The sequence below is a fragment of the Symsagittifera roscoffensis genome, chromosome 2 (genome assembly GCF_963678635.1).
Source record: "Symsagittifera roscoffensis chromosome 2, txSymRosc1.1, whole genome shotgun sequence".
NCBI classification, from domain to species: domain Eukaryota; kingdom Metazoa; phylum Xenacoelomorpha; order Acoela; family Convolutidae; genus Symsagittifera; species Symsagittifera roscoffensis.
In genome coordinates, this window is record NC_087063.1 from 66242491 (window position 1) to 66267185 (window position 24695).

Below are 24695 nucleotides of genomic sequence, written 5' to 3' on the forward strand. Positions count from 1 at the left end.
GAAATGCGTGATTGTTAAGTAACTTAAGTGAAACTGCTGATGCTGTAGCTGCGGCTACTAGACTACAAAGCGGAACAGTGCCAAATGGCGATTAGGTTAGATTAGATTAAACCAAGCCGCCACTTGGCAGTTGTCTTCAATAGATCTATGCAATCATACCTTACCTTCAGGTAGAACTAGCGTGAAATTATTTCCCAAGTCAATATTTCATATCTTTCGGGCTAATTAAACAAACTAACAAAAAAAACAGAAACGGTAACAAATGAAATGAAGTTAACTCACCTTACCTAGATAGCTTAATTTTCTCTAATCTGATGCTTACTGTTGCAGAAAACGGTAACAATAGTAGATTATAAATTAAATTTAAGGTTAGATAAAGGAGAGTTATTATTTTCCCAGTCTGCTAGTCTACCAACTAGAAACCAACAAATTTTTAAGCGCAACTTTTCGAGGCGTGTTGGATTTGCTATTCTTAGCCGTGTTTTTTTATTTGTACATAATAAATTCGCGTAAATCAATCACAATAGCCGTTACCATGGTCTAACGTATCGTCTCGTCAAACAACCCTAAATAAAATCGCCCTTAGTGGTAAACTGCTTGTTGCTTGGTGCTATATACCATTGCATAAAAACTAGCATCCGTCCATCGCAGCTCTAGGGCCACTTGAACAGCAGAGATTAGAAAGTGTTACAAGTGTATTTACAGTGGCCGGGAAACTAAGAGAGAGAAAAACGAATCAGGGGAAGGAAGGAAAGGGAGGACCAAAAAGGATAGGTCCAAAATGATTGGAATAAAAACCAAAATGGACTGAAATGAAAAAGAAACAAAATACCACCAACAAACCACCTCACCTCAATTTTCCAATTTTCTCATAGCTTTTCCCCACTTCGCATCTCTGACTACAAATACACCACACTAATAATAAATCACGAAGAGGAGCAAAAACAGAGTGAAAAATAACAATGAAAGTGAGAGGAATAATGGGATATGGGATAAATGGTGATAAAATATTAAATCACTCCTCACTTCTTTAACCACAATCAAAAGAAGAAGGACGGAAGAAGGAGCAAAACAAAGGAAGTGAACACAGGGGGCAGTCAGCAAGGAGGAGGGGGCGTTTGAAAACAAAAGAGGCCACCAAAGCTGAAAGAAGGGGGCCTAAGGGCCGAAAATTGTCATCGACGCAAATATCTAGCTGCACAAAGGTATCTAGCAGTTCAAAGGAAAACTTTGTTTAAAAACTTCTCTGCCCTCCATGCATAAAAGACAACAGGTCAAGCTCCATCAATTATTGAATGATAAACTGATAAACATAACGGTACTATACTATTCTACAATCTGAATTCAGAATTTCAAACCTGTCAATCAACGAAGGTTTAGGCCCACGAAAGGTCAACAGCAGGTGACCGGAACCTACACACGCCAGCTATAATTATACTCTTACCGGTCAAATCACACAATATCATTCTATCGCTGCTATTCTTCCCAATATTACCCAAGAATAACGGAACGAAAATTCCAATGACCGATCAAAAAACAATCAAAAAGCTCCCAAAAACATCAAAAAGCGGAAATAATTATCGCCCAGCTCAATCTTGCGAGGCAGTAAACCTTGAAATGGTTATCTAAGTATGTGATTAGTAGCCGTTAAAGCACAAATTGGTTACTATGACGGTAAATTTGACCAAAAGTCTAAAATAACAGTTAGCAGGCTATATTTGAGCTTCGCGAAAGACTCAAAATGCAAAACTTTATAAAAAAACTTTATCTAAATTATCAAAAAAGACATAAATCTGAAAATGTAACCAAATTTCTTGTGATTGATTCTGTGATTGACATAATATTTTGAATTCTGTTATTTAGATTTTAAAAAAAGTCGTCACTATTTCTTTGCTAAATACTGGAAAAATATTCCAGAACCAGCGACACCAACTGACAAAAAAAGACAAATAACTTTGATGAATTGCTGATGGAAAAATTTCAATATCCTCAAACCAATACAAAAAAAATCCATTTTTGTTTTCAAATTTCGAGCATCACAAGCAAAAATTATATCACCTTAGAACTCCTACAGTGCCAATAGATAGTTGGAAGTGTAAATAAACAAGCAGGGAAAAATATTTGTATGAAAAACTAGATAATTCGAAGAAAAAATTATGCCTTTAAAGCCCTTGGAATTTCAAGAACAATTTATTGCCCCTTTTTGCTTGAATTAACCCAATTTGAGAAAGCTGGATCAAAAGATACTTTTTTATTGTACTTAAAAATTTGAAAGTTAAATTCTACATTCGAATTTATGTTTATCACAAAAAAATCTGTTCAAAGTTTCATTCTCGACTGGTATATTTGTTTTTAGAACCCTTTTCGCGTATTAGAATTTAAATCCAGCCGTGCACAATTGCAAATTGAGTCACGCAAAAAGCAGCAGTTCAACCGATATAATTTTAGCAGACCGTTTCATCAAAGAAAAATAAAAATAGCGCTGGCAATTTTTGTTCCAGATAAAAATTACCTTGATTTCATCCTCCAGACACCTTCATGACAACAGAACCAAGCAACATTTTCGGAAATAGTGTGACGCGTAGATCTTGGATTTTCGAGATAAAATTTGATAATTTTTCAGAAATCTTAAATATTTTAGACATTGGCCTTCACTTGGTTACTAAAATTTATTGCAGAGAAGTAACATTAACTTGACACTCAGATGCGGAGATGCTTTTCCAGATTATAAAATAAAGCCAACAGACAGCAGCAGAAGTGTCAGAGAAAAAGAAACCGCTAAAAGACAGATTAGTGAGAGAAGATATATTTATCAAAAAATCATAAAATATAAAATAAATATATTGCCGTGAAGCTATTCAAATGTAGAAACAATTTTACTGTAGATTCTATTAGATAAAATAAACCCAATTGAGAAAACTGGATCAATAGATAAAAATTTTATTCGACTGTAAAAATTAAACCTAGCCAACAGGCAGTTGGAAAAGTGTCAACGAACTCGAAGAAACAGAAACAAAACTATTTATTGAAGTTTTCAGCATTCGAGTTTCGAATCAAAAGTATATCACTTAAAAACTCTCTGAAATTCTAAAATCTTTTCTCATTAATTTTTTGATAAAACTAGCTAAATTTGAGAAAACAGAACCGATAGGTAACTTTTTTTATTCGGCCGGGAAATCCGCTATTAATACTAAAAAAATCCAGTCTAATGCGCCATTTGCAAAATCTTCATTGACGAGCGTCATTTGTCTTCCATTAAGCATACTGATTTGAAGCGAGCTAAAAACAAAGTAATTTAAAGGTCGAACTGCGAATAATAAAAATTAAGCGTGAAAAACTTAACACTTTTTATACCGTTTCTCCTCCACATTTCACAATTTAACCATTGACTTCACGAAGTTGCATATGAAAAAAAAATGTGTTTGTAATTGCTTAATGCAGCTACATGCCAATTCTAATGGCAATTAGACTATGTGCATAAAACTTTGAAACGCGGAAAATATATAGCGGAGGGAAAACGGCAGAAGCTAACGTTTGATTCGAAAATGTCGAAAAATAGGTCTTTCAAAACGGACAAGACTAGTTTTGAAACGCATACCAAAGACAATTGGAAAAAGTCAATGAACGCAAGTAAACAGAAAAACACCGACAAATTTTTCGAAAATATATGAACATTCCAATTTCCAAGAAAAAAATAGATAAAGCACTTTCATCTTCTAGAGCAAATTATGATTGACACGTTTTTGATTAAACTAACCCAAAGTTAGAAAACTGGATCCAGGTGTAATTTTTAGTGTCACTGAGAAGTCTGATAATTAAATTCGTTTTCGAAATTAGAAGTCGATCACGTTTTTCCTGACCTTAACATTTTTGCTGTTCGATAGTGGAGTTGGCCTTCCTTTCAACCAAGGAAAAACAAAAAAATATATATCACGACTCGTATAAGAGTACATATGAACTACATTCGTCGACTTTCAACATACCTTGACAATCGAATGTGAAATTTTTATCGGAAAAATTACCAAGCGGTAACGAAGCCGAAAATACCTTAGCAGAAACCATTTTAGCCGAAAAAACACATTTTTTTTGCTCGTCAAAAGAAAAAATATGAGGCCACAAAGCCGATTTAAGAGGTCGAAACCTATCAAGCTGAAAATTAGTAATAGAAAATTAATTTACAACCGACATAAAAAGCAAATTTTGAATAGGACAGATATTTAAACTGCTAACATGCACAAAAGATGTCTGTTGCACTAAATTTGTCGCTAGCAGAGGCTTCCAGGAGATTAGTCCTGAGAAAAAAGTTATTTACGGGAAAAAGTCTAGTATCCGATTGCAATACCTTTCCATATCACAAGGGTAAACTGCGAAAAAAAAAACCGTGAAAAATCTTCCGTGGCAAAACTCATTTCATCACTTAGCTTATTTATACTTTAAAACACAGACCTAAGCAATTGAACAATCACTTCGTTTACAAATACTTTCAAATGAATTTGTTGAAAATATACTCTTTGGTTACTAAAATTAGCAAAAGCTACACAGCAAAAACCATACTTAATGAGACAAGTTGAAACAACTATTAACTTACTTTATTTTAATTTTGCCTGATTGTGATATAAGTTCGTTAAACACGAGCTTCGACTGCGAAAACGTCTATCAAATTCCATATAGCAACCGTGCTCCTCCGTCAAAACAAATTCTTTCAGATGACAAATCTAGGAACAGGGAGGAGTTTTCAGAGAAAATTGTGGTCGTTTGCCAATAGCGAATAAATTAAAATAAGGATAATATTCAAGCTTAACTTTCTATTCCGTCTTTATTGCTGTAACTCTTCTAGCATCTGTGTCATGCCTGACTTCATAATTTATTCATATCAATTAATTGATGACTAAACCGACCTGATTCGGTCGCTCAGTTTGAGATCAAAGAAGCAATGTTAATTATGTAAATTAGATCTTTCTAGTTCCGAGTCTCCGCAAAATTGAGGTTAACTTTAGTTCGCTGTTCGGGCAAGGTGTAATTCACAGGATACATGCTATATATGACTTTTGCTCTCAATTACACTTTAGTTCAACACACGTGATTGTTAATCAGAAACGGGTGACAAACACTTGCAGGCTATTTCAATTAATGCTTGAAATCTTCACCTGTAGTCCAGCTAAGGTAAATTGTTGTAAATTGCAGGTAATTGATATTGGTAAGCATTTGGTCAAGTTCAAACCGAAGTGTTGAAATCAATCAAAGCCCGGTCTGGATTCTATTTCTAATTGGACAATTGCCCAAGTGTTGTGGATGAAATTACAACTCAAATGGCAAATCAAGTGAGACGGGTACATATTTCATGAAGGGATTAAGCGTAGGAGTACTGGTTGAAGGAGGAACGACCCACTTTTACCTGTGCTGTCCACTACCTGCCACGGAAACTAGATAGCTAATCTTTTGCTAACCGAAAACCAATCACCCTTCAATTCCAGTGACATGTTTTAAATCAAAAGTCAAAAAGACACCACCATATGACAAGGATTAAGCACGTTAGGTAATATGAAAGGAACCCCATTTTGACCTGCTGCATCGAATTCATCACCATTTTGAAGGATCGTCAAAACAATTCATCTGCTCGAAACTAACGCCCAGAAACAAAAAATATCCCAGAATTGATTCGGTTCAATGCATTTTACAATCTAGCTTGAAAAGCGCATGATAAAAGTTGCTTGTCAATTTCAAATCTCCCGAAATTTCATTGCCCTGTCAAATTATTTGAAAACTAATTTTAGAATTATTCACAAATTGTTTGTATCCCCTCAAATTGATGAACAATTATTAGCGGCCCATAAGAAATTTGAGATAATCCCGGGCAAACCTCTGAAAAGCACGATTAAAAACCCTTGTAAGAACTACTTCAAATAAACCCAAGCAACTTCTGATGAACCCAAGCTGGGTTAAAAAACGTATAGAAACAATTTTATAGCGGCTCACTTCTTAAAAGATGTTAATGTCCTACTTTCTTAAAATACACAGCAAAATGGCCTTATTTTTAAACTGTTTTTAAAACAGTGTTTTAAAAAAGTTTTAAAACACCCTGTTATAAAACGTGCCATCCTGGATGAAACACTTGAAACAGCAAATCAATCTATCAAGTTTACTGGAAATTGAAATCGATAGTAGAAGTAATACTATGATGCTGCAGTCATTTTTTTCCTTTTCCAAAAGCTATATTTTCTCAAATCCGAGGAACATCTAATATTTCATTTTCCGTTCATGTTCAAGTTAAAAAACAGAGGCGAAGCAGAGCTTCGCACCACTTGAAATACATCACAAACGAGGCATTGCAAGTTAGCTGACAAAAATTTAGACAAGAGTCACAAAATCGAATAAATCTTCGATAAAAATTTACAAACATTTTCTTTCTTTTGTCTCGGATGAAGCTCAATTTGAGCAACGTTGCCGAGAAAGGCAAATACCGGGAAAAACAAATCAATAAGCATAGAAACAAAATATACAAAGCTGTAAGTTAGACGAAACTACAAGGGAATATGGCAATTGAGCCGAAAAATCGAGCTACAAAAACTTTTTTAAGAAAAAGTTTTCAGGCACCCCGAGGCACACGCTCATAGAAATCTAGTTTCGCCCTTTAAACAATGCATTATGTGGCTAATCAGCTGCAATAACCAAAAAAAATTCAAATTAACCTCATGCGAAAAATAAAACATATAAAGGAAAATGGTACAAAAACGGAGTTACAACTTGGTGAATAGTCAATGAACGCAAGGAAATAAAAAATAACCTCTTTCTTTTGAAAAAAAACTTCGCCTTTCGAAATTCAAAGAAAGAAAAAACATATGACCTTAAAGCTCTTTGAATTCCAAGAACTATCCATTTATGACTGGCACTTCTTTGAGAAAATTCATCCGATTTGATTAAACTGGATCAATAGGTAAATTTTGTTTTTGACTGGAAAATCTGAAAGCTAAAATCCACATTTTCAAAACTAGAAGTTCCAAAAGAAATTAAATTAAAAAAATCACGTCAAACCAAAAAAAAAACAAATGAAAAAAGTTCTTCCTGGATCAAAAATATTCCAAAACAAAAACAATCATCATGACCTATATTAGAATCTCCTCTACGTCCATCGATTCTAAAAAATTAACAGAAAGAGTATTTCATATTGGAATGAAAAAAAACTATGTATTGGCTGAAGTTTACGACAGCAGTCTCCGAAGAAACGATGTAGTGATTCTAGTAAACAAACTAATTGCCGGAAACGTAACAATGAAAAACATGTTGATCACGCTAGCTAATTGAAGAAAAATGTTTAACTCATCCTTTCATTGTTAAAACGAAACTTAACTGTTCCATGGCCTATCCACAAGCTTAAAATCATTCGAAGACACAAGCAAGAGTGGATAGACACTAGAAAATAACAATCACGGACATATCAAAAAACTGCATGAGCGCGGGGCATATAAGTTTTACACAATTATAAAAACGTCAAAACTACTTCAGTTGACACGAAACTTGTCTCCAGAAAAAATATCCCGAGTACAACAAAACTTCAAAGCCAGCACAAAACAAAAGACTAGAACCGTCCAAAAATTTTAAGCTTGTCAAAGCAATTGCTCAAAAATAAAACATTTCGTCACCACACCACTTAGGCTCAACTACTCCGAATTTCAGTAAAGCTTGAAGTATAATTACTAGACAGCATTTACAAAACGCAGTTTGATCGAAGTGATAAAGGTAAACCTTTTCAACGCAAATTGGGCAATTTCCTCGGAAAAAAAACATATTTTCGTAAAAGCAAGACTCGACTAACGTAACAACGGAGCAATGATGTGGGATTAGAGAAATAGGATTATAGAATGCAAACAAGCAATATACATTTTGAAAAAAGCTTAACATGATTTTCAAAAATGGTGAAAACCTGAATTAGAAAACCATAGCCAATCGAAGATTAGAAAAGAGTAATGAACGCAAGTAAGCATAAAAAAAACACAGACTTTCTTGAAAAAATCTCAACTTTCTAATTTCAAAGAAAAAATGGATGCCCTTTGAGCTTTTTGAATTTCTAGAACCATTTATGATTGGCGCTTTTTTGATAACATGAACCCAACAAGAGAAAACTGGATCAGTAGGTAGTTTTTATTCTGCTAGAAATCTAAAAAATAAATTCCACTTTCGAAACAAGAAATCGTTCACGTTTTTTTTGCACCATTCCTCGTTCGTTTTTAAAGAGTGTTATTTACGCCACTTTCAGCAGATGAATTTCAATTGAACTCAAAAAGTTCTTATATACCTAAGTGCATTCATAAATGCATCATTATGTATGAATGCACATATGTAGTTATCAGAGACTTTTAAGACTTTTCATGAAAAAAAAAACAGAAGCAAATCAGCAAGACCTACATAACGAGTCTTCATTACGTTGATTACTCTTTATAACAAGCTATTGTCTGTACAGGCAATCAAAGTAAACTACCAAAGAGCAAAAAAAAACAGCAACATTTGCAAAAAAAAACGATATCAGATGCTATGAGAAAGTTGCTTCGAAACGGAAAAATAGGCAAATCAACAACCCTTCGCACCACAAGTCAAACCGCGAAAAACCAAATAATCAAAGACTCCTGAAAATTTCTAAAAGAAAGAACTATCTAGTAGTTGAAGTCTACGACTAAGTCTCCGAAGAATGATTGAGTGATTCTGGTAGATAAATTTGCCAGAAAAATTTCAACGAAAAAAATGTTGATATCGCTTGCTAATCAGAAATAGAGCATGGATCGATTAACCGCTATCACTATTTCAATAGGGTAAATTTAAAAATAGTTTTATTAGGTGTAGCGAATTTGAGTCGATCAATGTCGAAGTATGTCAGAAATTTGATATGCGTTAGTTGAACATCAACAATTCTAGTAAACCACCGCCTCAAAGTGCCCCTGTGAGCATCACTTAATCGTCTTCGACGCTGTTTTTCGGCACAGAAAATTGATCAAGCTTTTCTAATTTTGAAAAAAAAGCTTGATTTAAAAGAATTTAAGTTTATTTGATTCCAAAAATTTAGGAAAGCATTCCGTTGAGCGGTTAACTCATACCTGTTGAACTAAAATTTAATTGAGTCGAAACTTGTCTTTAAAAAACATCTAGCGCAAAATTTGTACGCTTGTCAAAGAACTTGCTCAAAGTAAAAAAAATTTAGCCTCAAAGTAAAAACTTTTACCATCAATTAGACCTAACAACTCAGATTTTCAGACATTCTTGACATATAAAAACAAGGCAGCAAAGACAAAATGCATTTTGATCAAAAGAATATAGCTCAAGCTTTTCAATTAACGGAGGAACAACGCAATGAAATGGGCGATTTTATCGGAAAATGCCTTTTTAAAATAACACAAGATTCACGGAGCAAGGATGTGGGATTAGAAAAATAGGATTATAGAATGCACAATATGAAATCGCACCACTGAAAATGGCTTTAAAAATTCAAATATGGTAAAAATGAGAAGCCGCTGTTTATACACGCGATCAAAAGTAGCAAAGAAAAAGAGTAAAAAGAGCACAGAATGTCGCATCAGATGTTTACAGAACTATCCTCGCGCCACAGGTGTGCGTCTTAACAGCTGCACTGCCGCCTCTTGAACTGATCAATTATTGGTGTTGACTTAATTAGATGCTCAAAATCAATGCACAGAGTCTCCATGAGTACAAAAACAACATGCACAAACTAATGAGCTCGAGCTCAAAAAGGCTACATTTGAGAAAACTTCTAATAAGATTGGAACCACAAAAATGCGACAATCTTTTTTAGTAAAATTGGTCATTATATAATTTGGCAAAATATAAGAACAACTACCTTCTGCTGAAATTTTCCAAGAAATCTTTACCCTTTAACTGACAAATAGAATGCAAATAGATACTAAAAGAAAAAAGATTTTTTTTTATCGGGGTGTGGACAAACCGTTAAAAGATCTGTTTGAGATAGCAATAGCTACCATACTTACGCTTGCTTCAAGACGGCTGAGGTGTCAATAGCAATTAGGGCTTTATTATAATTGATGAAAAATTCCAATTCACAGGGGCCTTGAATTAACTGTTGGTGTGCGCAAATTTGTATCAATATTATGCCTTTTGCGATCCAAGTCGAGAGCGGTTTGTTAGTTATAATTTGTGTCATGGGTTGTCAGTTTTTAATTTATGTGTTTTGGGTTGAGCTGCGGCTGGTTTGGGAGAATTGCGCGGTTTGAAAGAAGAAAACAAATCAAATCAATCGAAGCAAGAAAAATGAAAACAAAATCAAAGGAACCAGTGGGTTTCAAATGTTCCCTGCTGTTAAAATTACAAATTGCTCCTTCTGATAGACTTAATACCTCGCGCTAAACTGTCACTCAAAAAATCCAGCCACCTCAAAATTTGACGAGAGCAAGGAAATCTTTTTTTTACTAGCGGTTGGTGGGATTAGCAGGTGTGGACCGGTAGCCTTTGTGGTGGGAGGGAGGGGTTTCTTAGTAGTGTTTCGTTGGAGTAGAAGGTAAGGGTGGGTAGGGGTGGGGGGGGGGGTGCAGGGCATATAGTTTACGCTGGTTTAGGACACCAATCGTGTACTCTTAACTGTCGCAGACCAAATGGCAGACGTCTCTTCATGTAAAAACTCCAAATAAAAAGCAAAGTGTGTTTATACTTTCTGCCCATCAATCAGTCGGCCATGAAATAACATAAACAAAAACCATAGTTACGTGTGGTCAATCTAATGAAGCAAAATATTTAACAGTTTGGTGTCGACTGCCTCAACAAATAAATAATGAAGGACCACTTAATAACAGAGAAAACTTCAGCTTAAGCTGTTTCGAAACAGAAGAGATCTTGTGAAGCTGCTGGACCCAAAACAAGCATATCTCCAACTGTCTAATTTGCAGCAGTCTAATTCTGTTTGTATTTTTGAGTAAAATTCGGTTTTTGTTAATTTCCGTAACACTGGTTCAAATTATGGCGACTTAGATATATATTGCCGATCTCGGATAAAACAAAGACTTTTGAATACTATCTAATACCTTAAGGCAACCCTGAAAACAACCAATACAATCTGCCGCCTCGGAGACGAAGGCTTGAAAGCCAATAATTTTTTCAAGCTAGCTTTTTTCACATAAAAGAAAAATTTCTGGACTGGGAATCGTATAAAAAGCACAGCTCAAGAACATTGGATTAAATGTGCTGACTGATGCATCAAAGAAAAGTGGACATGATCATCTCCCGAATCTGCTTTAGTTTGTAAGGTCGAAATCTCACCATATTCTAGCTTGATGTTTATTGTCGGTTTCAGGTGTTCCCCGAATACTTGCAACTAATGAAACGGTTCAAATACAGATTTATTTAGAGCAGTTAAAATGTGATGACTCATAGAAAATTTTGCATGCAAGAAAACTGTTGTTAAGTTTAACTTTTTTAGAAGCTATTGAACTTACCGTATTTCATGACGCCTTCGATTATTCTCGGCGCTGGTAACTAGACTGCGCTAAATCGTGTTGAGTAGATCAATTAAAACTTCTGTTCTATTTTGGTCAGTAGTTTGGATTTCAGAAAACTCTGCGCAAGATAATTTCTCAGGTACCGGCTGTTTTTCGAGTTCAGCCTCAATTTCACGTCCGCGTTTAACTTTCTTTTCAAATCTGATTTCCGCCTGCCAGAGATGACAAATTTCTGTTTTCGCATCTTTTGATGCGTCTAAAAATTGACTTCTAAGTTTATTTAGAATTAGTGATTTCACTGACTCGATTGAAGTTTCTTTGTCCGGGCGAACGAAAGGCGTAATATTTTTGAATTTCAGGTTTGATAGAAAATCAATTATTTCATCAGTTGAAGAGTGAGTAGAATAACAGCACCGAATGGTTTTCTCGGACACTGCTTTAACCAATCTTGAAGGCATTATCTCATTTTTTGTGAAAAACATTGCAGTCGGAATTATTGTAAGAACCCGTGGAAAACTTCTCAAAGAATGCTGACAGGGCAGTTTCAAGTTCTTTTCGAAAATAGATGAAGAAGTGCAGAAATGGATTTTCGTGCTCTCAGCATCTAAGGTAAGCCAAGTTTGAATTGAAGGGACAAACTTGTACAGTTGATACTGAGATACCGATACGTGTATTTTGGTATTGAATTTGGTAGCAAGCTCTTTCATCAAAAACTCATACCCGAAGCGAGTTTTGTTTCGAAAATGTACAAAATTATTTTGAGATGAGCAGAATATCCAGTCAGACACTGCTTGAAAAATTGATGAGAGGCAACTTTCTCTCGAAGGTAAAAAACAAGTATCTAATTTGCAAAAAGTAGTATCTACATAAATGTTATCGAAATTGCGAACAGCAGATTGCCGTAAGTCGTCGTATAGATACTTTATTCGTTTCACCTGGCCAACTTCAAACCTGAAGTCACCGGTAAAAAGCACAGATATATCTGTTGAAGCAAGCAAAAACATAACTGAGCCGGGACAGTGACCAGCAGGAATTAGGGTGACGGTAAGCGGGTAGCTATTTATCTCATCAAAATTGCCGCCATGAATTGAAACATTAATTGTTACCTCAGTCATCGCTTCCAGTGGTATAACAAATGGAGTTAAATGTCTATAATGCGGCAGAGCACTTAACAAAGCAGCCGAAATTTTATGGCAATAAATTTTGAAGTTATAGCGTTTTAATCGTTCGAAAAGCTCAGGCTCATTAAGGCCTACCATGTGGTCTGAATGACAATGGGAAAGAAAATAAACTGTTGATTTCAGGTTCTCATTATTGAATCGATCAATAGAAACGCTTGAAAACTCTGTTATCGGACCAGCAAATTCAGACATAATTTCTGAAAATAAACATGCCCGACAGTTAATTAGGCATGAAATCTAGAAAACAATGCTAGTCTCAACTTAACAAGATTACTTAGAAAAAAATCCTCAAGCCGGGTAAGGGTTTTCTTTATGATGTCAATTAACAAAGTCCCTTTTGCCATGCAACGGCCTGTGTTGGGGCGTATCTAAAAATTTCTCGAAGGGCGGCTCACTTGAAAATAAACAACTTTACCCCGATGGGATTTTCGGTCACACCTTTGTGTCGCATAACATACCATGAATACTTTTAGCTACTGGATCAGTGAATAGATTGCATATGGCCACAGTCACGCGAAATGAAAACATCTACATAATAATTCACAAACATAATTCATCAAGAATAAAAGTGTTTATATGGTCATTAAGAAGATCTAGTTAATAAAACAATTATTGATAAACCATAGCTAACAGACAGTTGGGAAAGATCCAAGGAATGCAAATAACCAGAAAAAATATTGACTACTGTTTTGAAAAGAAATGAGCTTGAAGCTCTTTCACATTCTAGAAAAACGTATGATTATCTCTTCTTAGAAAATTTAACCTAATTTAAGAAAACTGGATCAGTAGGTAAACTTTTTATTTCGCTAGGAAATCTGAAAAATAAATTCCACCTTCAAAATAGTTTATTAAATAGTTTCATATAACGTTATGCCTGGATCGTCAGCTAGAACTCGACTAGCATCGAAGCAGCAGGAGTGCTGAACCTTATGTAACATGTCGAAAGGGGAGAAATGGATCTTAAGTGAGAGGTGTCAGAGGTGGACACATAATACTTGCATGGGATATTCGAAGGATGAGTTCAAGTTTTTGGAGAGGGCAAATGTGACCTTTACATGTTACAGCTGTCTACAGAGCCCTCCAATTGATGCAATTGATACAAAGGAATTGAGCAGGGATATCACGAAGATCAAGGAGAGTGTGGAAAGTACTCGGACTATGGTGGAGGAAGTTCTCTCATGTAGACAGCGCCAGCAAACCGTAGCTAAGTATAGCGATATTGTTAAAACGAAAATTGAATATGACCATGAGTTAAGGTTCAGTGGTATACCTGAATAAAATGATGCGGAAAATGAAAGTACAGAAAGTGTTGATCGTTCAAAAGTTTTTAAGCCTGATGAGAATCTGATACGAAAATTATGGATTAAACTCAACTGACATTTCATCTTTTCGGCGACTCGAAAGTTCGAACATGGGAAATCACGACCCAGGCAGATCCTTGTAAAATTTTGTGATATTTTTACAGTAGAAAAAAATACTCGCACGCGCCCCCAACTTAGAAATGTACGAACCGGAGTATATGTGAAATAAATACTCGATTTTTATTTTGAAAACTTTGTATAAAGAAGAGCAAGCAAAAGAGCAATCATTATTGATAAAACGCAGAGGGCTACTTGACCAAGGAACTGGGTACACTGATATCAAGATACGAAAAGGCGTTTTATACTTGAAAAGCAGGCCAGTTGACATTTCCTACTGACAAAATGATTCAAATTTCGAAATTTCAGCTAGGTTTTACAATATGCGGAGTTTGTTTGAAAGATCAAGACGTCAAGAATTTATATAAGAACAAACGGATACACAGCTGTTTTTTTCCCAGAATACCAATGTTTTCGCTCTAATCGTAAATCGCCATTGAAAACTACAGCCCATGGTGGTACCATTATATGCGTTAAATCAAGCTATAACTCCGAACAAGCCTTTTTCGATTTTCACAAAAACAGTTCTGCAGTTGCTTGTTACATTAATATCAATCAAAAGAAAATTTTGATTGTATTATGCTATAACCCTCCGGCAAATAGTAAATATGCGTATACAAGTGAAGACCTAACAAAACTTTTCAATAATATAAATCAGCTGACAAGAAATTGCGGTGATATTATCATTTACGGCAATTTCAATTTTTCCACGATTAACTGCTTATCTTCCGAAGCTCTTGGAGCAAGAGTTTTTGAGCAAAATCGGAGAAAACAACTTTCAATAAAAAATAAATTTTAATACAGCAGCAAGCGGTATATTAGATTTCATTTCGGTTAGTGATAAAATAGAGTGCGTAAAATTGAAGCAAGAGAGCAGCGACGAATACCAAATCACCAAAATCTCAAATCAAACCCAATTTATCTTAGTTTTTCGGCTATAGGGCAGAACAATATAAAAAAGTATTATATAAAAGTGGTGTGTATAGTTTTTGGTAGTGGAGACTATGAAAACTTAATACGCCTTATTTCAACAATTCCTATTGTTGGTCAAACCCAAATTGCATTGTTGAAAATTGGTACCTTTGGCTGAAAGCTTTTCTGAATGAAACTATACCAAAAAGAATCCAGCATCGAGCTTCTCTGCCACTTTGGATAAGCCAGAGTACATCTCATCTAATTAAATGTCTTAAGACAGCCAGAAGAAGACATAAAGATATGCATCCAAAGGTTGTGAAAATGAAATCAATGCTGGAAAAATTCTGTGTAAATGACAAGATAGAACATGAACAAAATCTAGCAGCCGAGAGATCAACTGGGAAGCATTTTGAGTCTTTCAGGGCCTTCAAAAAAATCAAATATTCCCAGTCTTGTTTTTTTACAAAAATGAAAAAGCAGAAAATGACAGTGACAAAGCCCAGCTATTTTCGAAATTTTTTGCATCCGTTCACGTAAAATCTTCTGAATTTAATGAGCCTTTTCAAGATTGTTCAGAGAATCGTTTACTAAGCAATCTAACATTCGAAGAAACTGAATTCGAAAGCATATGCGAAAAACTAAATGTCAACAAAAGTAAAGGGCCCAATGGACTACCACCAGTGCTTTTTCAGAAACTTAGAAAAACGATTTCCCATTCACTTTTTCAAATCTTTATTTAAATTCTACAAATTTCTATCTTTCCAGACTTGTGGAAAAATGCAATAATCAGTCCGGTTTTTAAAAATGGTAATAAAGCAGACATAGAAATTTATAGACCTGTTTCTCTTGTATCGCTGCCCTCTAATTTTTGAAAGAATTGTCTTCATTCGACTATATGATCATTACAATAAGATTTTTAACAAATCTCAATTCGGATTTCAAAAGAACCGGTCAACAATTCAACAACTCTTGAACTTCTAAATGAAACATTTAAAAGAATAGAAAATGAAGAAGAAATTGAAATTATTTTTACAGACTTTAGCAAAGCTTTCGACAGAGTTGATCACGGAATTTTGTTACAAAATGTGGTACTAACGGAGTCAGGGGTAAACTTTTAAAGCTGATCAAGTCTTACCTAAACAACAAGCATGGTCTTTATTAACGACCTACCAGATCACTGTGTAAATCTTAAAATTATGTTATTTGCAGACAATGCTAAAATCATCAGTTCTGGTCAGGCACAAGAGCAAATCCGAAGTGACCTAAATAATGTGTTTAATTGGACCATCGACCATAATATGCCCTTCAATTAAGACAAATGTACGTATCTAAAATTAGGAAAAAATGCAAAAGGTTTTTAGTTCAACGGATTCAAGATCCAAGAAATAGACGTACAAAACGACCTCGGCTTGACAGTATGAAGTGATTTAAACTAGAATGTCCACATAGACAATGCATGCAAGAAAGCAAACCGTGTATTTTTTATGATGAAACAGAATACAAAAAATCTGAGTCGTTTTGCACAATTGAACCTTTATAAATCTATGGTAGTCCCAGTTTTAACATACGCCAGCCCCTGCTATGGATTAAGCAAATATGTCACAAATGAATTTGAGACTATTCAAAAAAAGTCATCAAATGTATTTTTCCTGGAACATTGGCATACAAAGAAAAAATTGCTCAATTGCAAATTTTACCGCTTCCTATGTATATACAGATAAACAATATTTTACTGCTTTCAAAAATCGGACTAGGAAGATACGACGATTTGCATGTAAATGTGCCCTTACTAACAGAGTCCTCTCGCGGTGTAATGTTTCAGCTGAAACGGCCTAAACGCCTGAAAGCTGAACAAAATTTCTTCTATCAAACTTGCAGACTGGTCAATACTTTAAAGATAGACGTGAGGGTTTATTGTTGTCTCAAACAGCTACTACTGAGGAAATTCTGGTTGAAATTCGGGGAATATAATGAAGTTGACGAGTGCATGTGGAACATTGGGTGCGATTGTGCGGCGAATAACTGCCGCAGCAAGACGTACATATGGCAATACAATGAAGGGGCCAGGAACCCATGGGGAAACACAGAAGCCATCCTACTACTACTAAAACTAGACACTGATTTTGATTTGTATCAATTTACGATTTTGTAACATGTATTTTTATTTGAGACATTCGACCGGAATAATGCCAAAATGCATGGCAACATCGAAATTTTATTGAAGCATCCGAATGGGAAAATTGACATTTTCGATGGATTAACAGTGCTAATCGTGCAATTTGACGAATCACGAAGGGTCAGTTTGAAGTGACAAAATAATTTTTAAAAATTCGTTCGAAAAAAACACGTCACCATATTGAAATTTTGCGAACACTGAAAACCACGAGAATCAGAAGACAGATTTTCGCTAGAAAACAGCAACATTGACTCTCAACAGTGAAGAAAAAGAGTGAGTTGTATTGAAATTACGATCGAGACTGTCCGGATTGTAACGATTGTAGCTGTACAATCGTTACCGAGTAATTCCCGAGAATTCGGAGGGGTATCGGGAGGAGTTTACCACCCTTCCAGAAGGATGACAAGACCGCTCTTCGTCCGGATTCCAGAATCCGTAAGGGTCTCGGGAAGAAAACTGAAAATGTATTTTAACAACTTTTAGCTTCCGAATACGACCTGAATTGAATTAAATAACATCAAAGTTCATTTTCAAATACTGAGAAGATAGGAGTTCGGGGAAAGGGTTCATCCATCTCCGAAGGATATGATGATTTTTACCTACTGAACAAAAACAAAAGCAATATAATAAATAATTAGTAGCCCTTTTTTTGGGAGTGACCTCGTGGTCTGGGGATACTGAGACCCAGCCATTAGCTCACTATTTTGCATGTAACAAAATTAATCTTCGTGTTCTGGACGATAGCCCAAAAACAGTAATGACTTTGTCGACCTGATGTTGAAGAACCACACATAGAACTGGCTTTGTTAGAGACGGTTAAAAGCATATAAAACTGTGAATAGACGCTATTCAGTTGTTTCATAACTGTGCCAATCGGTCTTATTTGGAAATTTGACCTTGAGAAAAACGTTTAGTCTTGATTTTGGGGTAAAATGCATTTTTTCAAAATTTCGAATTGAGCATGTCATGCTCAAATTTCTCGCGACAACTGAAATTAGCAAAAAAGTAAGATCAAAAAATTCGAAATACAATCGCGGGAAATTAGTCAAAAACAGCAGCGGGAAATTGCTGTTTGAAATTTCCGATACATAATTCGAGCGAGAGTAGAGCTGTCTTATTCGTGGCAAGAGACAGAAAATAATGAAGAGTGAAAAAAGAGTAACATTCGAGTGGACCAGAGTGAACCTTCGGTTGAAAGGTGGACAACCGAAGTCTCCCAATGGTCCAGAACCAAAACTTATTTCTTGAGCTAAAACTGATTCATTACAAACTTCTCGAGTTAAAACTTAATTACTCATCGATTCTAGAGCTGCTTTATAGCTTAGTTACTTGATTCTAGAGGTCATGTCGGTATGTGAGTACTAAATTTATTTTTCTTGAGTGTGTTTTATATGGTTATGTTGATTTAGGGAGAGTTTTTAGATTGATCCATCTGAAATGGATCAAAGGTCCACTGTCTAATAAAAAGTAACTTTAAGCAAGGTTCCGACCCTGTTTTTCCGTTCGTGTATTTTAGGTATTTTGAGACCTAAGTATGGTGGCGTTCTTGTTTTCTAGAGTGGGGGGTTTTTGGTAGTGGCCTTTAAGCTGTAACAAAGGTTTTAGTCTCATGTCGCAAGTGAACCGATTTGGCTCCGACCGCATGATGTAGAAAAACACAAGAGATAGTGTCCCTGACTCTTGAGCCAAAAGTTATAGGGCCTATTTTACTTCAACCTCATATGTGACTTAAGTAGGCCACTATTACATAGCGTTTTTATGGCGCTCCTGGGTGTTTTCACGACATCAAGACTAGGGGATCAAACCCACTTGACACAGCTCCGGGCTATATGCCCATTCTAGAGTATCTGTGGTGCGGTTCAACGGGAACGTATTCACCTTTTGGTGGTACCGTGTTAGCTTTTTAAGAAAACTTGAGAAAATTTCCCGGAGCGTTTTCCAAAACGACGCCTAGCTAACCGAGTAAGAAGGGTCACAAAAAACGAGTTAAAGAGGAAAAGCGGAACAAAAAACCATAAAACATAAAAAGGACAGTGGCTTTGACTTCCAAATTAGGTGCATCAAACCTTCATATTATTTAAAACAGTATACCCATACTGTTTTCCAATAAGACCGATTGTCTCGATCAAACCAGCAACAAGTAAAAGGTGCCCAAATGTGGGGCGTTGTAAGGCTTTTAGATAGCTTGTGATATCAGCGGACCACTGGGAGACTTAACTGGAACAGGTGACCAGCCCAGAAAGAAAGTGTGCCCAACCGGCAGGTGACCAGTCAGCAGTGTGATCAAAACAGAACAGGGCAAACGGAGGAAGGTTGACAGAGGTTCTGTTTGGTGAAACGGGTATCGTTAAAATCCACTTTACATTTTAGGAATTAGGTGTAAAATTGGATAAGCGAATACCCACCGTTTTGAGGAAACGTTTTTACTCGAGCAGAACTTGGAAACAGGTTCTACGGTTTTCTCTCGAGAGGTTTAGCACCCATCGCGCTTAGGGTGATTTTCGGCTTAAGTGGGGGGCTAGATAGGGGGGAGGTTAGAAGGGGGCTGGTTAAGATAGAGGTTGGCGGTTGAAAATTGTAAAAAGGGGGTTACATTATAGAAACTATACAATCGATATCGTCGATTTAGTTAAATTAGTAGACGCAGAGTCTGGAACGATCCATCTTTAGACTCAAAACAAGAGTTGCAACGCGAGGATATCCAAATTTGCGATCGAATTAAGGAAGGTTATCTGGTCGGATCGGAGGGGATCGGAAATAAACAGTTTTTGGAGCTCAAAAGGAGAATACCCCAAACACCGTTCGTAGGGGGCGGAAAAACGCCTGACAATCAGGTACCAGACATTTTTTTTTTACGAAAGACCACATTGATCGCCTCTGATTTTTGGGCGAATTCATCACATTTTTATACATTTTTTTTTTCATTTTTCTCAGTTAAATTTTTACGTTTTCGGAACAAATTAAATTGGCTTTTACGAATCGAAGATCATAAGGCACGTGCTAACAAGTCGTATTTCGACTTGTGTCGGATTAATAAAGGAAAGGCAATTTCAAGGGGGGGTTAGCAGGTGAAATTTTGATTAAAGAGATCGGGTTTTGGGGATTTTTTTAATGTTAGAGCTCTAGAGGTGGTACTGGGATAGTGGATCGGAAACTCCAATACTCGACACAAAGTACAAGAGAATTCACCAGAAGAATAAATACTTGAGCTACGAGGTTGGAAGAAGTGCAAGAGTCTAGCCGGAGGTCTTGGGATAGTGATCTAAGTGTCCCAACACTCGGTCTTGAGATAGTGAGTGTCCCAACACTCAGTCCTGGGATAGTGATCTAAGTGTCCCAACACTGAGGAGCAAGAGATCCGACTGTTTCAACACTAAAGAACAAGAGATCCGACTGGACCAATACTCGAGCGAAGTCTCTTAGGAGGGTTCAAAAAAGTCCTGGGACATTACGAAGTGGACCAACACTCGAGCGAAGTCTCCTAGGAGGGTTCAGCAAAAGTCCTGGGACAGTACAAAAAGGACCAATACTCGAGCGAAGTCTCCTAGGAGGGTTCAACAAAAGTCCTGGGACAGTACGAAGTGGACCAACACTCGAGCGAAGTCTCCTAGGAGGGTTCAGAAAAAGTCCTGGGACAGTACGAAGTGGACCAACACTCGAGCGAAGTCTTCTGGGAGGGTTCAGAAAAGGTCCAGGGACAGTACGAAGTGTCCCAACACTCCAGCGAAGTCTCCTAGGAGGGTTCAGAAAAAATCCTGGGACAGTACGAAATGTCCCAACACTAGAGCGAAGGGTCCTAGGAGGGTTAAGAAAAGTCCTGGGACAGTAACGAAATGTCCCAACACTCGAGTGAAGTCTCCTAGGAGGGTTCACAGAAGTCCTGGGACAGTACGAAGTGTCCCAACACTTCAGCAAAGTGTCCTAGGAGGGTTAAGAAAAGTCCTGGGATAGTAACGAAGTGTCCCAAGACTTGAGCGCAGTCTCCTAGGAGGAATCAGAAAAGTCCGATGACAGCAGTGAAGTGTCCCAACACTTGAGCTAAGGGTCCTAGGAGGGTTCAGAAAAGTCCGGGGACAGTGAATAAGCGTCCCAACACCTGAGCGAAGGATCCTAAGGACTGAAATTGATTCAGATTCAAAACTAATTTAGAGTAATTCGACTGATTTTAGCTTTTAGTACACAAATTGTTTTTTTTAATATATATATAATTTCAATTAGACTTTACAATTGGGACTTGTAAGAATTAAAATTGTAAATAAAGAAAATTGTACATAAAAATCATGAAACGGAATAGGGTATCGATGACCGAAAGAAAAGCAACAGGACAAAAACAAAATCAAACCTCGTCGCAACGGAAAGCACTATCAAATCCGAAAATAATGGAAAAAAAACATTTCAGTAAACATGGTCAATACAAGAAGTATAAAGGAGCCTAAGGCCAAGGAGAAAGCAGTAGAAGAACGAACTGTACCGGCTAGAGAAACCGATCTTGAGACACCACATCAGAGTATTGACGGGTGGAAAGAAAAACGACATAATCAACACCAATGCCAAATGCAGAGGAGCAAGAAAAGAAGACGATAGAGTTCTCACCGATTGGCATTGTAGACGACACAACAAGCAACACGCCGGAAACAATAAAAGACGATTCTCAAACAAAAAGCTCGTCGTTCACAGAGAGGATTGCAGCGATGGTTGGAATGGAACCAAGAGAGAAAGAAGAAGTGATACCAACGACCGAGAAAAGCGAATCATTTGGAACACTTTCCGCAATAAAAACAGAGGCCAAACAAGACGAAGAGCAGGTCACACATGGAGTAACGGCTAACCAGAGAAAACAATTTCGCTTGAGCTGGGCGACTTGATGGCAAAGTTGGAGCAAATTGACAAGAAACTGAAGTACAGTGAGGGGGATCGCCAATAGCTAAAAAGGGAAATACGATACAACAAGAATGAAAACCTAGACAACTGCTTCAACCTGGCAAGGGCGACGGAAGAAAAGCTACAGCAGTTGTCAGACAAGGTAGAGGCTACCGACAAAGAGCGTGAGAAACATTTCAGGAAAGATTTGGAAGAAATGAAGAAACGGTATGACACCGTGAACGAGAAGTTATGGAATCTAGATACCAGAATGGATACAATGGGCAGGGAACAAGCTGAAAGTTCTTGTGCCATACAGTCGAAACTGGATGCTCTCTTGAGAAACTCATTAGCCCAAGACAATTCAGTGGTGGAAAAGCCATCGGGAACTAGAGTAGATTTCGCGGAACCGCAACGAAAGAAACAAGAATCTACACCATTAGCACGGACTGATAGCACCCTAACGCCAGAAGCAATAAGGACTGCCATGAAAACGGGAGTCTCAATCACAGCGAGGACAACAGAGGACTCAGGACTAAATACGGGTGTACAACCGGATGCCATGACGTGGGCCAGTTCCTGGGAAAGGCCACAAAGTTCGTCATCGTACACGCCTAGAGACGACATAGTATGAGTTTTACAGTGGCCTAATGGTGCTTTTTCTGCATCGAGAAGGCCATTTCAGATCAAACTGTCCTTTGTTTTGGGAGGTAGTGAATTATCAGAATCACCCGAAACACAAACTAGCACTGGCAGCAGTGCAAAATATTAGGAAAAAGACAAGCTGAAAACAATTTGAACAATAAAAAAGCAGCGAGTGGTGACTTGTCAACAAAGACAGTAAAGGCCGTGACACAAAACAAAGATACCACGGGGGCCGAACAAAGAAACTCTCTAGAGATAAGCTACGAGAGGGCAGCGGCAGAAGCGATCAACAAAGTGAAGCAAGACTTGGCGAGGAAAGAAATCAAACAACGGCTTAAACAGGAAATAGAAAAACAGAGATTGAATGAGACGCTCTGTATGACAAGACCAGAACCAGAGACCGGAGAGATCTCGATGAGCAGGAGCAACTGCAACACCTTGAAAATGGAAACTGGAAAACCATTTGGCATCACGAAAATTGGGGCAAGAATCATGTCAATAATCACATTGGGCGGCCACGAAGTAACAAGAAACCAGACAGTAATGCACGTAGATGTATACGCGGACTACTTGAGCGCAATAAGCCCGCAAACTCCTTCTAGAGCTTTAAGGGCATTACTCACGAGAGGTGGTAGCAAATCAGTTCGCATAGACAACAGATACACGGAAGCCTATAAACCACATGAGAACATGTTGAATGTAGATGGTATAAACATCTATACAAAAATGATGATAACATGTGACCAGGATCTTGTTGGACAAATCTATGTTGGTAGAGAGGAACTAAAAGTGAGATCCATTGGGCACTGTGCTATGCTGGAGGAGGATGCCATGCATCTGGGGACAGAAGCCGACGTGTCTGCACACGTATTGAGCATAAATGGAAAGAAGACACAACTGCGTGGGTTGTTGGACACGGGAGCCAACTTGAGGATAATACCAATTGAAATTTGGAGAATAATGGGGTTTGGCAAAGATGACCTGATCGACTCTAGAATACGACTGTCAACAACAAACAAGGGGGCGCTTCGGGTTATAGGTAGGCCACCAATAATTGCCCTGAACCTGGGAAAACACAATCTGTAGATGAGTTTTCTGGTGGTGGAGAATCTAGATGAGTCTGACCAATTCATTTTAAGCAGAGATTTCATCAGGACTTTTGATGTAACGATGGATCTTAACAATGCGATGTTCAGGATTCGGAACCCGGAAAGGAAGTACGTAATTAAACCGGTAAATTTGATAATGGCGAATGAGAATAAAGCACCGATATACTTGAAAAGGAGGGTAAGGCTGAAAGCAAACGAAGCGGCAATAGTAAGCCTGCGGATGAAATATTATAAATAAACTGAGTGACAATAAACAAGTATGCATAGTCCCAAATCCAAATAATCAAAGTGCTGCTATTTTAGGAAGATCCTTCTCGATAACCAAGAGTGGCCTCTGAGTCAGTGTATTGTTGAATACTCTTGATATACCTATCACAATCCAGATGGGAAGGAAATTGGGATACGCTCTTCCTGTGAAAACTCGCTATGAAATGACTGAAAACGTAAAAGAAAATGAAGTTCTTGTTTGCCCGAACCATAGGGATAAGATTTGTATCTTGAGAAGGTTGAAGAAAATAAAAAATTCATCGGGTCTTGTGAAGTCAATTAAGTCAGAGATAGACTATGGACTGTCGAGCTGTTCGCATTTTCCAGAGGCTGCTTCAGAAATGTCATTTTTTACAGTCTCTGATACTTGACTTTAAAGGAAAGATATCATTTCAAGCAGGCTTCGTATTTAACCCTCTTCTTACTTCAAATGATTTGCTAAGATATTTATACAAGCTACCAAACAAATGAAACAGACAAAAGGGAGATTTTTGTGCTTCTCCCGTCCGTGGATCTCAAGTATAAAGCGGCTTTCTGGTCTCAATTTTTTTCCATGGCACATAACTTACATTTGTTGGTTTTAAAAAAATCTGACAAATCTGTTAATCAAAATTTTTGCTGGCTAAATTTTTGTGATCAAATTTTAAAAAGCAAAGGCTGCCTTGTGTTTG

At 37.0% G+C, this 24695-nt stretch overlaps 3 protein-coding genes across 5 annotated transcripts in view; 1 reads left to right on the forward strand and 2 right to left on the reverse strand.

The window, feature by feature from the left end:
- Positions 1 to 10191, reverse strand: part of LOC134840222 (uncharacterized) — a 43936-nt gene extending 33745 nt beyond the window's left edge. Inside the window, exon 1 of one of the 3 annotated variants that reach the window (XM_063855958.1) lies at positions 9993 to 10191. The gene's annotated coding sequence lies outside the window, so the exon portion shown is untranslated. Of the gene's footprint in view, positions 1 to 282; positions 1322 to 4588; positions 5394 to 9992 lie in introns of those variants that run through there. The other 2 variants (XM_063855959.1, XM_063855960.1) reach the window with 2 other exon arrangements.
- Positions 1 to 24695, reverse strand: part of LOC134840224 (CD63 antigen-like) — a 228371-nt gene that overhangs the window by 99734 nt on the left and 103942 nt on the right. The gene's annotated exons all lie outside the window — the stretch shown is intronic.
- Positions 1 to 24695, forward strand: part of LOC134840223 (PDZ and LIM domain protein 7-like) — a gene marked incomplete in the record, with an annotated part of 361076 nt that overhangs the window by 9587 nt on the left and 326794 nt on the right.